The 10,719-nt window shown below is 43.9% G+C and overlaps 1 long non-coding RNA gene across 2 annotated transcripts in view; it reads left to right on the forward strand.

Moving 5' to 3' along the window:
- Positions 1 to 1,759, forward strand: part of LOC102550472 (uncharacterized) — a 2,858-nt gene extending 1,099 nt beyond the window's left edge. Inside the window, exons 2-4 of one of the 2 annotated variants that reach the window (XR_005488703.2) lie at positions 177 to 294; positions 648 to 731; positions 944 to 1,759. This is a non-coding gene — a long non-coding RNA (uncharacterized LOC102550472). The remainder of the gene's footprint in view (positions 1 to 176; positions 295 to 647; positions 732 to 943) is intronic. The other variant, XR_010054301.1, reaches the window with a different exon arrangement.
- Positions 1,760 to 10,719: the final 8,960 nt, after the last annotated feature.

The raw sequence follows: 10,719 nt of genomic DNA on the forward strand, positions 1-10,719 counted from the left end.
TGTGTGTGCGTGTGTGTGCGCACCTGTGTGTCTCTGTATGTGTAACTATAGCACATGTATGCATGCACATCATGGCATGTGTGTGTGTGCACCTGTGTGTCTCTGTATGTGTAACTACAGCACATGTATGTATGCACATGCCTACATATATGTATTCACCTTACTGTTTTACACAGGCTCTTCCACTAGATTCCGGGGCTCCCTGATCAGGCGAGGCTGACTGGTCATCAATTCCCAGCAGTCTACCCATCTCCACTGCCTCATTGCTGAGATTATAGCAGCCTGGGTTTTTATGTGAGTCTAAGGGATTGAATTACAGATCCATGTGCTTGCCTGACAAGCCCATTTTCTAAACCAAGACACCTCCTTAGCACTCACACATTGGGGAATTTCCAAGGTAGACTGTACTCAGTCAAACATAGCTGCCTGGGAAAAGGTGGGCTTTCTTTCATTCAGAAAGTGACAGTACAGGCCATGACTGAACACATGGGTACCAATGATTCTTAGTGCACAGGATGGGATGGGAGGCATTGCCCTTTGCTCTCATCCTTGCCCACCAACCCAGCTCCCAGTCTCACCCTCTGTCAGCAGACAGGCAAGAATTGTGCATTCTACATTTTCACTTGTTGCAAACCCTCTGCTGCCAGGAGCTACCTGGAGCTTCCTGAGCATACGTTGTGGAGCCACCAAGCCAGAGGCGAACCTCATGCCAGAATCTATGAAGCCTTGTGGTAAATTCTGCTCCAATGTGGGGTTTTTCTGAATATCAACCCATTTGTTCCAAATCTTGATAATAAGTGGACTAATGTTTCAAATAATAATTCTATTAATAATATACTTATATTTAATAATCACATAAAATTAATAAATAATAAGATAACATCATTTAATAATAGTGTCTATATTATTATTCACTCATTTATTTGTTTGTTTCTTTAAACAGGGTTTCGCTGTGTAACAGGCCTGGCTATCCTGGAACTTTGAACAGCAGGATGGCCTTGAATTTACAGAATTCACCAAACTCTGTTTCTGGGATTAAAGGTGTGTGCCACCATGCCAAGCTCAAATTATTTTTGAGAGAGAGTTCTGTATCAAAATGATAACTTCCTTGTTTTTAATGACATCATTGATGTCATCACATCCTGACAGACACGGTTCCAAGGTGGCCTGGTGTCAAGAGGCATTGGTTTTTCTCCTCAGTTTCTCTGGAATGGAAAATTCTTTTACCCATTGCTCTGTGGCATCTGTCTTTTCAGAAAAATAAAAGACCTGTCCTGTATCAAATCTACTCCATCTCCTGGAGTACAGACCGTGGCAGCTTCAAGGTGACCCCTAATGGCTCCTTAATGCTGGTATCTTGCCCCAGGATGTCCCCCCTCCATGCAGAGGATTGTTTTGTGTGCTCGAGAAGAGCAACAGAGAGCATGGCACACCGCTACTGCGTAGGTTTCGAAAGCCATCTCCCGTCTTACATCTTTCATCTTCCCTCTTTCTGTTCATGTCTCTGATACCCCAACACCTTCAACACATCTATCACTTGCAGAGGGGAAAAACCAGCATGATGCCTTGCGACATTTAGGCTATTGAAGGAGAAGTTCCAGAAAACAGACGACTGCATTATTGAGTCTGGCAAACAGATCCTTCTTCAGTTGAAACACTGGCTCCTGAGGACACCTTTCCTGCAGTACCATGAAAGTTCATCAGTCAGAACTTTCTGGAGCTTTCACTCAGAACCCATAAAATAAACGATGAAAGTCCATTGTTTTACTTTGCTAAATCCAGGGGAATTTGTGATGTGACAATGGGTGCTAAAGGTAGGAATGGTAAATTATTCATTTCCATTTCTATGTTGCTATCTCACGAAAGTCTGACTGGGAGTGGGGTCACTCACCTATGCAGGAGAGAGAGAGACTCTTAACATGGTGAACTGGTTTTTCTAAGAGATAGAAATGCTGGGGAAACCCAAAACAGAGAGCCAACCCAGAGATGAGAACTCCAGTCTAGGATCATGAAGACAAGGGCTGATGTTAGCAAAGTCTAGAGGTCAGATAACTCTCCACCTCATTGCCCAATACTATGTTCTGGGATGTTAGAACCAATCCTGACATCATGACTGAACATGACAAACATTGGCAGAAAGTGGCTACTTACCACTTGATATGCAGCTAATAATGTGATATAAGGAACTAAATTCTCACTCTATTTGCATTCATTAAAACCATGTTCCTATTCTTCACCATATGTAGCACTGGGGATTGCTCATAATAAAAGTACAGAACACACCAGAACAATCCACTAGGAGCTGCAGACTTTGAAGATACATAGCTGAAGAGAAGGTGGTTCCTAAAATCTGTCATGCTGACCTTCCTTTGGAGGAATGTATAAGTAGACTCGTGGTATAGATTCCCTGTGAGACACACAAGAAAGGGGTGCTGATTTTATGTGCTGTGTGACACACACACACACACACACACACACACACACACACACACACACATATATATATATATATATATATATATATATATATATATCAATACTATCTTGTTTGGGGTCATACAAGATTCTGGACCATTGTATAGCAGTTTATTATTTCTCCAAGAGGAAGAAGAAAGACTCATAAGACTGAGGATATAAAGGAAACATACAAGGTCCAGAAAATACACTAAACTTACAGAATTCAGGAACTGCATGAAAGAAGACTCATTTTCCCCCACCTCTGGTCCCATTGGTTATATAAGTAGTAGCTACTGCTGTAGAGAGGAGACTATGACACATAATATTCAAAATTCTAAATGTGCAGAACAAAGGAAGTATATTGAGAGATGCAAGAGAGAAAGTCCAAGTCCCATCATTTCTTTTTATTTTTAAATGGGTGTGACACTTTCTCCAAAAAAACTTCAGGTAAGCTAATATCCTTGTACCTTTTTTATGTCAGTTCAGCAACTTCATTTTCCATGACTAATTGTAATCTACCTCTACTAGCTTTCTATGACTACATAATGAACTACTACCTTTTCAATGGCTCAAAACAATGTTTACTCAACATCTCTTGGTTCTCACAAGGCATGAATCCAAGTTTATCTCAGCTGGTTCACCTGCTAAGAATCTGACAGGCTATAATTGAGTTGCTGGTCAGAGCCGCCATGGTCTTATTAAATGCCTAACTAGGGAAAATCCACTTTGAAGCTCATTCAAGCATTAGAAGAGTTCATTTCCTTACAGCTGTATGGATAGAAAAATAGTTAGAAACCGTTCTATAGGCCTTCCTATCCCTGACACACTCTGTGGACTGCTCACAGGAGGACTGTGTTGTTTTTCAAGACAAGCAGAAGCTGTATTTTGCCCTAGTCCACTAAGATCTTAGTACTTTCAACATTAGTCTTTGAGATCTTCCTGCCCTAACGTCTTGAGTGCTGGGAGTGTAGATGTGGACCACAGCTCAGAACTTAAAAGATTCTTGTGGAACATAATGGACACCCACAATTATCTCTTCCACACAACTTAAACCAATTAAGGAACCAAATTGCCATCCTGTTACCTTTGCCACATTCTATTGGTCAGAAGTCACCAGTTGTGCTGGCCCTCAATGGTAGAGGATTAAACAAGGATTTTACTCCATTGGAAAGTCACTTCTTCTACTAACCTAGAAAGGAGATCTGTGTCTTACTAAAACATAATATTAATATATTTTAAAGATTTATTTATCTATTGTATGTATATGAGTACACTGTCTCTGTCTTTAAACATGCCAGAAGAGAGCATCAGATTTCGTTTACAGATGGTTGTGAGCCACTACTTGGCTGTTGGGATTTGAACTCAGGACCTCTGGAAGAGCAGTCAGTGCTCTTAACCACTGAGCCATCTTTCCAGACCAATATTTATAATTTTAAGACCATCACAATAATTAACTATTTTGAGTTGCTTAATAATTGCCTGCTTTGGAAAATCTATTTGCCACTTGTTCTTTTTAGTAGTGAGTTGGTGCCCAGTGCCCATGGAGGTAGGGAAAACTGGGGCTGCAGTGTGGTCCTGGACAGCATCGTCTACTTAGCACAAATAGACTCATCTACTGAGACAAAAGTACAGGCACAGGGGTCCTTGAAAATAGTCTAAGGCAGATGTCATATGCACATAGATGTTTCGCAGGTCAGACTGAAGATGGGGTTTACCCTGAAAATGTGGCACTTAACCATGAAACAAAACAGTTGCCCAGGTTTCCATGGCATGAACTTTCACACCAAAATTCAGATTACTTCATTTCTTGAGATCGGACTTGTCAGTTGGATAGAGCTGTAGCTGCCCCCTCTAAATAAGGAGGCATTTTCCAGTGCATCTCCATCCGCAGCCCTTTGCCTCCAGAAAGATGTCTGCCTCAGACACTTTCCCACGATGGTGTCACAAGGGCTTCAAGAGACTAGGTCAAGATCTTTGGAAACAACGAAAAGGAGTAAACTACAGGATGCCAGGCAGGTAGCTGAATACTATAAAATCTTTAGATGTGAACAACTTTCACCAGAGAAATGCCCTGTTATGATTAAAGCCAGGCGGATGTGGCAAAGGAAGCCCAGAGACTTTGTAGAGGATCACAGGACACGTGTCGGGGGAAAGGGCCAATTTGAAGCAGATGAAGTAAGAAAACATCTTGGGATACAGTCTCCTCGGATGAAATCCGACTCAGCGCACAACCGAAGAACACGGGGGATGCAGGGATCACACCTCAACGGACTCTCCTGTCCCTCCCTGGGTAGGCTCTGGGCCCTTGATCTGCGGCAGGACACTTGGGAAGCGGGGAGGGGAGTTAATGCTCTTTCTCGCTCCACGGAGAGGCAGACCTTCCTCTGTCACGGTAAACCAGCTATTAATCTGGAGATGGCACTAAGCCCGCAGCTGAACAGGCTCGTCAGTTCCGAGAAGATCCAGAGAAAGATGGAGATTTCACTTAATGCTTCAGCTGCAGGAATCCAAATTTGTTCCAAGAACTATTTGTCTGAGTTAAGGCGCTAAAGAGACTGTCTCTTGCTCCTCTTAAAATAGAACGGCATAATCGCATTTCAGACTAGCTGAAAGCCATGGATGCAGAAGTTCTAGAACAATTAGAAAAGAGATTCGGCTCCAAAGAGGAAGTTGCTATTTTATGATTCTTCTCAAAGTGACAGCCGAAAGGGGAAATTAGTTAGTCCTTTGTCTCTTCTCCACAAATCCCATGTCTCTGTGTTCATCCAACCACAGGTTGAAATACTGTGTGTGTGTGTGTGTGTGTGTGTGTGTGTGTGTGTGTGTGTGTGTGTGTGTGTTGGGGGGGGTTGATATATCTGCCCTAAAATTTACAAAATGTACTGTTCATCAATACTCTCTAAATATCACAGCAGCATCTAACATCTCGTGCGATACCTATGAGGCAGTAGGTGTCACAAATACATTAGACATGATTTTAAATGAACAGGAGGAGCTGTGTATCTTGTATGCAAATGCCATGTGGTTTTAGAAGAGGAACTCTGAGCACCCTCAGATTTTGGTATCTGGCATTCTGGAATGAGTCATCTGTAGACGCTAAGGGCAATGATATTCTTTTCTGAACCTTTTCTTTTTGCCTGTCATTTCTTTCCCCACTGTGATTGACAATCCCGGGTGTCAACTTGACTGAATCTGAAATTGACTAAGAGACAGGTTTCTGGGCATACCTGTAAGGCATTTCCTTGATCAGGTTATTTGGAACGGGAGACCCACCCTCCGTGTAGGCAGCGGCTTCCTGTGGCACCTGAGGAATAAAACCATTTTTGCTTTTGCCCTCTTGTCTCACTGGTGAGCTGAGTACACTGTTGGTGGCTGGCGGACGACTGCATTCCTCTAATGAAAGACGGTTATAAGAACCGTCTTCCCTGGGCTTCCTAGAGAATGAAGACCAATGGCTCTGCAGGAATGCCCCAGTACCTGGTTAGAATCACTGGGATTCATGGGCCGAGCTGCTTCTGGGAGCTCCTGAGCCTGTCCAATGTGAAGACACCCACTCTTGGCTACTCAGACTCCACTGTGTAGACAGTCTAATAAATCTCCTTTATAAATATCCATCCTTTGGATTCTGTTCCTCTACAGAGCCCTCACTAACACCCTTGTCTTTCTTATTTCTCAGCCATCTTCTGTTCAGGCCTAGGCAAGGGAAACATCTTACTGGCAAACCTATGAATATGTGAAATTTCTGTGCACCTACAACCGTTGGTTGCTATGGTGATTAGTTTGGAGTTCCCATCATCTGCTCCTGCTTGCCTACTGAGGGATATGTTTTGTTCTGGACTGGGAAACATGTCTGAGGCACAGCGTGACCCACGGATCATCAGGAGCCAGGTGGGTGTGAAGAGAAGTTTGAAGAGTGGGGATCTGACCCCAGTCTCAGAGCTGTTCCCACCAGGGGTGGCATCAGCTGCCAAAAGTGGCACATGTTTACCTAGCCCTCGGCGCTCACATAGCGACAGCCTGTTGCAGAAGTGACTGACCTGAGGCTAGGAGATGGTTAAGTGGGGAACAATGACGCTTGCTGTTCAAGCATGAGAATCCGGGTTCAGATTACCACCATGCACTCAAAAGGCCAACATGGTTGCATCTGTACCTGTAATTCCAGTGCTGTTGAGTGAGTGAGAGAGACAGGGATCTCTGGGCGTGGCTAGTCCTCAGCCTAGCTCCAGTTTGGGTGGAAGATACTTAAGGTGAACAATGGAAGAGAAACACATTCCTCTGTATCCCATGCACACACACACACACACACACACACACACACACACACACACAGCCTAGAGTTATGATAGATCTGAGAATACTCCTAGAGGCAGGAAGAGTAGGGCTGAGAGGTAGGAGGAAGTTTACCCTCTCAGCAGATTCTTCCACCTCCCAGTATGGTTAGAAGGCAGGTGAAGCATCCAACGTGTTGTCATGGGAGTTACAATTTTCATCAACATTTCATTCAGAACCTACAAGGCTCCTTGTCATATCAAGAGGACCCAAGAAAGTACCAAGAATGTTAGGCTTAGCAGTTCCCCTGTGTGCATGTGCACTTGTGCATGTGGGTGTGAGAGAGAAAGGAGGAGGGGTTGTGTGTGTGCAGGCCAAGGGTCGATATCGCGTGTCTTCCTTTACTAATCTCCACTGTATTTATTGAAGCAGGGTCTGTTACTGAACCTGGCTCACTGATTTGATCAGGCTTGCGAACCAGTGAGCCCCAAGGGTTTTCCCTCCCTTGTTTCTGCCTCCCCAGCACTGGGAGAATGTCAAGCTTGACTGTTCTATTCTGCATGGGTTCTGAGTGTCCAAATTCAGGTCTTCACACTTGTGCAACAATCACTTTACCAACTCAGTCATCTCCCAGCTCCTCACAGATTCTTCTGAAGTCAGAATTTGCTTCAGGGTGATGGTATGACGTCACTCTGCAGAATGTCTCCATTCCTAGTGCCCTCCCTGGCGAGGGGGAAACAGAAGCAAAAAGGGCACCCCCTTCCCTTTCCTGTCTCCCTCCCCTCCTCAGTCCTTCTCTCCCTTCCCTTCTTCCTCCACTCCTTCCTGTTCTCCAGCCTCCCACAGAGACGCAGAGTGGGTATTTTATGAGGTCAGAAGCAAATGTTCTTTGAGCCATGAAGAACTCAGCTGGATAAATTTTTTAAATTAATGAATATTCAACTGATTTATTCAAGGTTTCGAGGAAGAACAAAAGAAGTACATGTGCAGACACACACACACACACACACACACACACACACACACACACACACACCAGGCACACAGAGGAAGTGCAGAGTCTGAAGAGTTCAGGAAGCTCCTCTTCAGATCCAGTCACTGACCCCTTGACCATCAGCACTACCCAAGTTCTCGCCTGGTAACCAAGGACGCTCCGTTCTTTACGGCTGTCTTTCAAGACACTGATTCCAACTTCCAAGAAGGACCAAAATTTCACTGCACGCCCTAATGTTTCCGAACTTATGAGCAGACATAGGTCTTCCCTTCTTGAAGCTGGCCTCCCCTCAGACATCTGGGGTGGATTAAACACAGGCACTGCCGGGAAGTAGCCTGCTCTGGAGTTCGAATGCACAAGTTTGAAAGAGGGGAGATAAAGCTGGGGAGAACACATCTTTGTTTTATGATGCAGAGAGGAGAAATGTGCTCAAGACTGCTCGGACAGGTGCCGAGTCTCCTGGTGATGCCTGTGCGTCACACTCCTCAGACCTGCCCCTGTCAGAAAGAAACAACCTCATACCCATGACACGCTCCCTCTCCCCACATTTCATTCTCTCTTTCTCTCTCTCATTCTCCCATTCTCCCTCTCCCATTCTCCCTCTCCTATTCTCTCTCTCCCTCTCCCCCTCCCCCACCCCCTCCCTCCCTCCCTCCCCCCCTCTCCAGGTTTCCCAGCCACATCCTTAACCAACTGCTAATGGGAAGTCATCATTTCAGAAAACTTGCACTTGGGGCTGAGGATACTGCTCACTCGGTAGAGGGCTAACATAGCATGTAGGAATCCCCGTGAGTGATCCTTAGCCATACTTAAATCAAGCATGGCGGAGCACACCTGCAATTCCAGCACTAAGCAGGGCCTTTCCAGGTATGTAGTGACTTTTAAGACAGCCAAGAATATGTGAGACCTTTGTCCAAAATCAGTAAAACTGCATCAGTGCCAAACATGTATGTACTTATTTCTTGTCATGATTATCTAATGTAGAACAGCAGCCTTTGCATGATATTTACATGGTGTTAAGTAAAAATAGGCCATGGATGACTTACAAACTCCAGGAAGATGTGCCTGAGCTATAAACACTATAATAGTTTATAATGTAGCAGATCTTGGACTTTGGTACCCTGGTTGAGGGTCTTAGGACCAATCTCCCCTAGATACACAGGGACAATTGCACACAATTCATACCAAAAATCACCTAGACTATAAATTTTCATATAATTTTTAAGTACAGAGACTCTAAGTCCTTGAGAAACTTGTTCTCATAATCAGGAATTACTTGTTCTCCCTTACAACTATAAACCTTCTTAATCTACTTAACATATGATTAATAAAAAGGTGCTATAAGATAAGAGCATACATGTGTTGTACAGGTGACTGAGGAGATGGCTGGGGAGATAAACATGCATATAAATGTGTGTGTGCATGTGTGTGAGTGTGCACACATGTGTGAATGTGTATATGCTTACGCATATGTGTGCATGGGTGTGTGCTTGTGTGTGTCGGTGTCTGTGCGTATACATGCATGTGAGTATGCACATGTGTGTATTTGTGCATGTGTGTGCATGTGTGTTCATGTGTGTGCTGTGCATGTGTACTGTGTGTCTCTGTGTGTGCACATGTGCATGTATGTGTCTGTGTGTGCATGTGTGTATGTATGTGCACATATGCATGTATATGTATGTTCATGTGTTTCACCAGTGGAGAAGATAAAGACAAAACACCTAGCAATATTTCTGTATTCTAAAGGCTTCTTTTGCATTTTTATTTATGTATGTCAGCGAGTGTATATGTACACAGGAGTACAGTGCCTGCCATGGCCAGGTCGAAGTCCAGATCTTTCAGAGATAGAGCAGCAGGATGTTGTAAGCATCCTGGTGTGGCTGTTGGGACTGAACTCAGATCCTCTGGAGGAGCAGCCAGGGCTCTTAAAAGCAGAGCCATCACTCCAGCACTTGCTTCAACATTATAAATCTCGAAAGAAGGACTGTGCATACACAACATAATGACATGTGTTCCCAAGAGCGTTTATGGATTTCATTTATGAAATTATAATCTAAATTAAAATAATCTACTTAGGCCCTGATTTATGTGACAGACCCTTTGGACTTAGTCAGATTTCTTCAAAAGCTAGTTGCAGAATGACACATAGAGTAGGTCCAATCGTCAGATTACAAAACTAAAAACCGCTAAGTGGAACATCAGATTTGCATGTAAATAGCTGTGTGTAAATGAATTTGATCTACACACAAAGTGATTGCTTCTAGGGAGAGAATGGAGGAAGAAACAGTTTACAGACTTCTGCGTTGCCTGAATTTATGGAAACGCATGCAGTTGTTTTTGTTAGGACAACCAATGAGAAGCAATTAATTTAAAGTAATATATTTACAGTAAAAGAGAATTACTTATGAAGCCATCCCAAAATCCATCTTTCTGTGGGGTAGCAATGTTAACAGTCCAGCCCACAAATGACTGACCTGTGTCCACTACAATCGGCCAGCAACACTTGCTGCTACACCCAATCGGCATTGCTATCCATGAAACGTTCTTTGTTTTGTTCTATGCTTCAAGCCTGCACCTCTTTACTTTACAGCGAAGCCAGTAAAAACCCGGAGGCATAAAAGCACGAATGTTGTCCTTTGGGTGTTTGTTGTTTTAATCTCTTGTCCTTATATCGTTCATCACATTAGCTAGCACGGACGAGCCACTGAGTGCCTACTGACTAGACCCAGCTCACTCAGCCTCCTTGTGAGATGGAGATCTGATTCTTGGGGATTTAGGAACGGATTTGGTCTGCAGCCCTTCAGGAGTGCAAATGTCTACATAGAATGTGTGCCTTCCAGTGCTCCTCTCTGATAGCTTCCCTTTGAATTCTGCAAAGGTGGGGGCAGGAAGGAAGCTTTAACAGTTTGTTCGGCTGATCTTAAACTGGCCACCACTATTCTACTCATTGTGTTCTACAGTCAGTTGAAAAGCTATCTCAGTGGCACGTTATTGAGTTC

This window comes from Rattus norvegicus, chromosome 8 (genome assembly GCF_036323735.1).
Source record: "Rattus norvegicus strain BN/NHsdMcwi chromosome 8, GRCr8, whole genome shotgun sequence".
NCBI classification, from domain to species: Eukaryota; Metazoa; Chordata; class Mammalia; order Rodentia; family Muridae; genus Rattus; species Rattus norvegicus.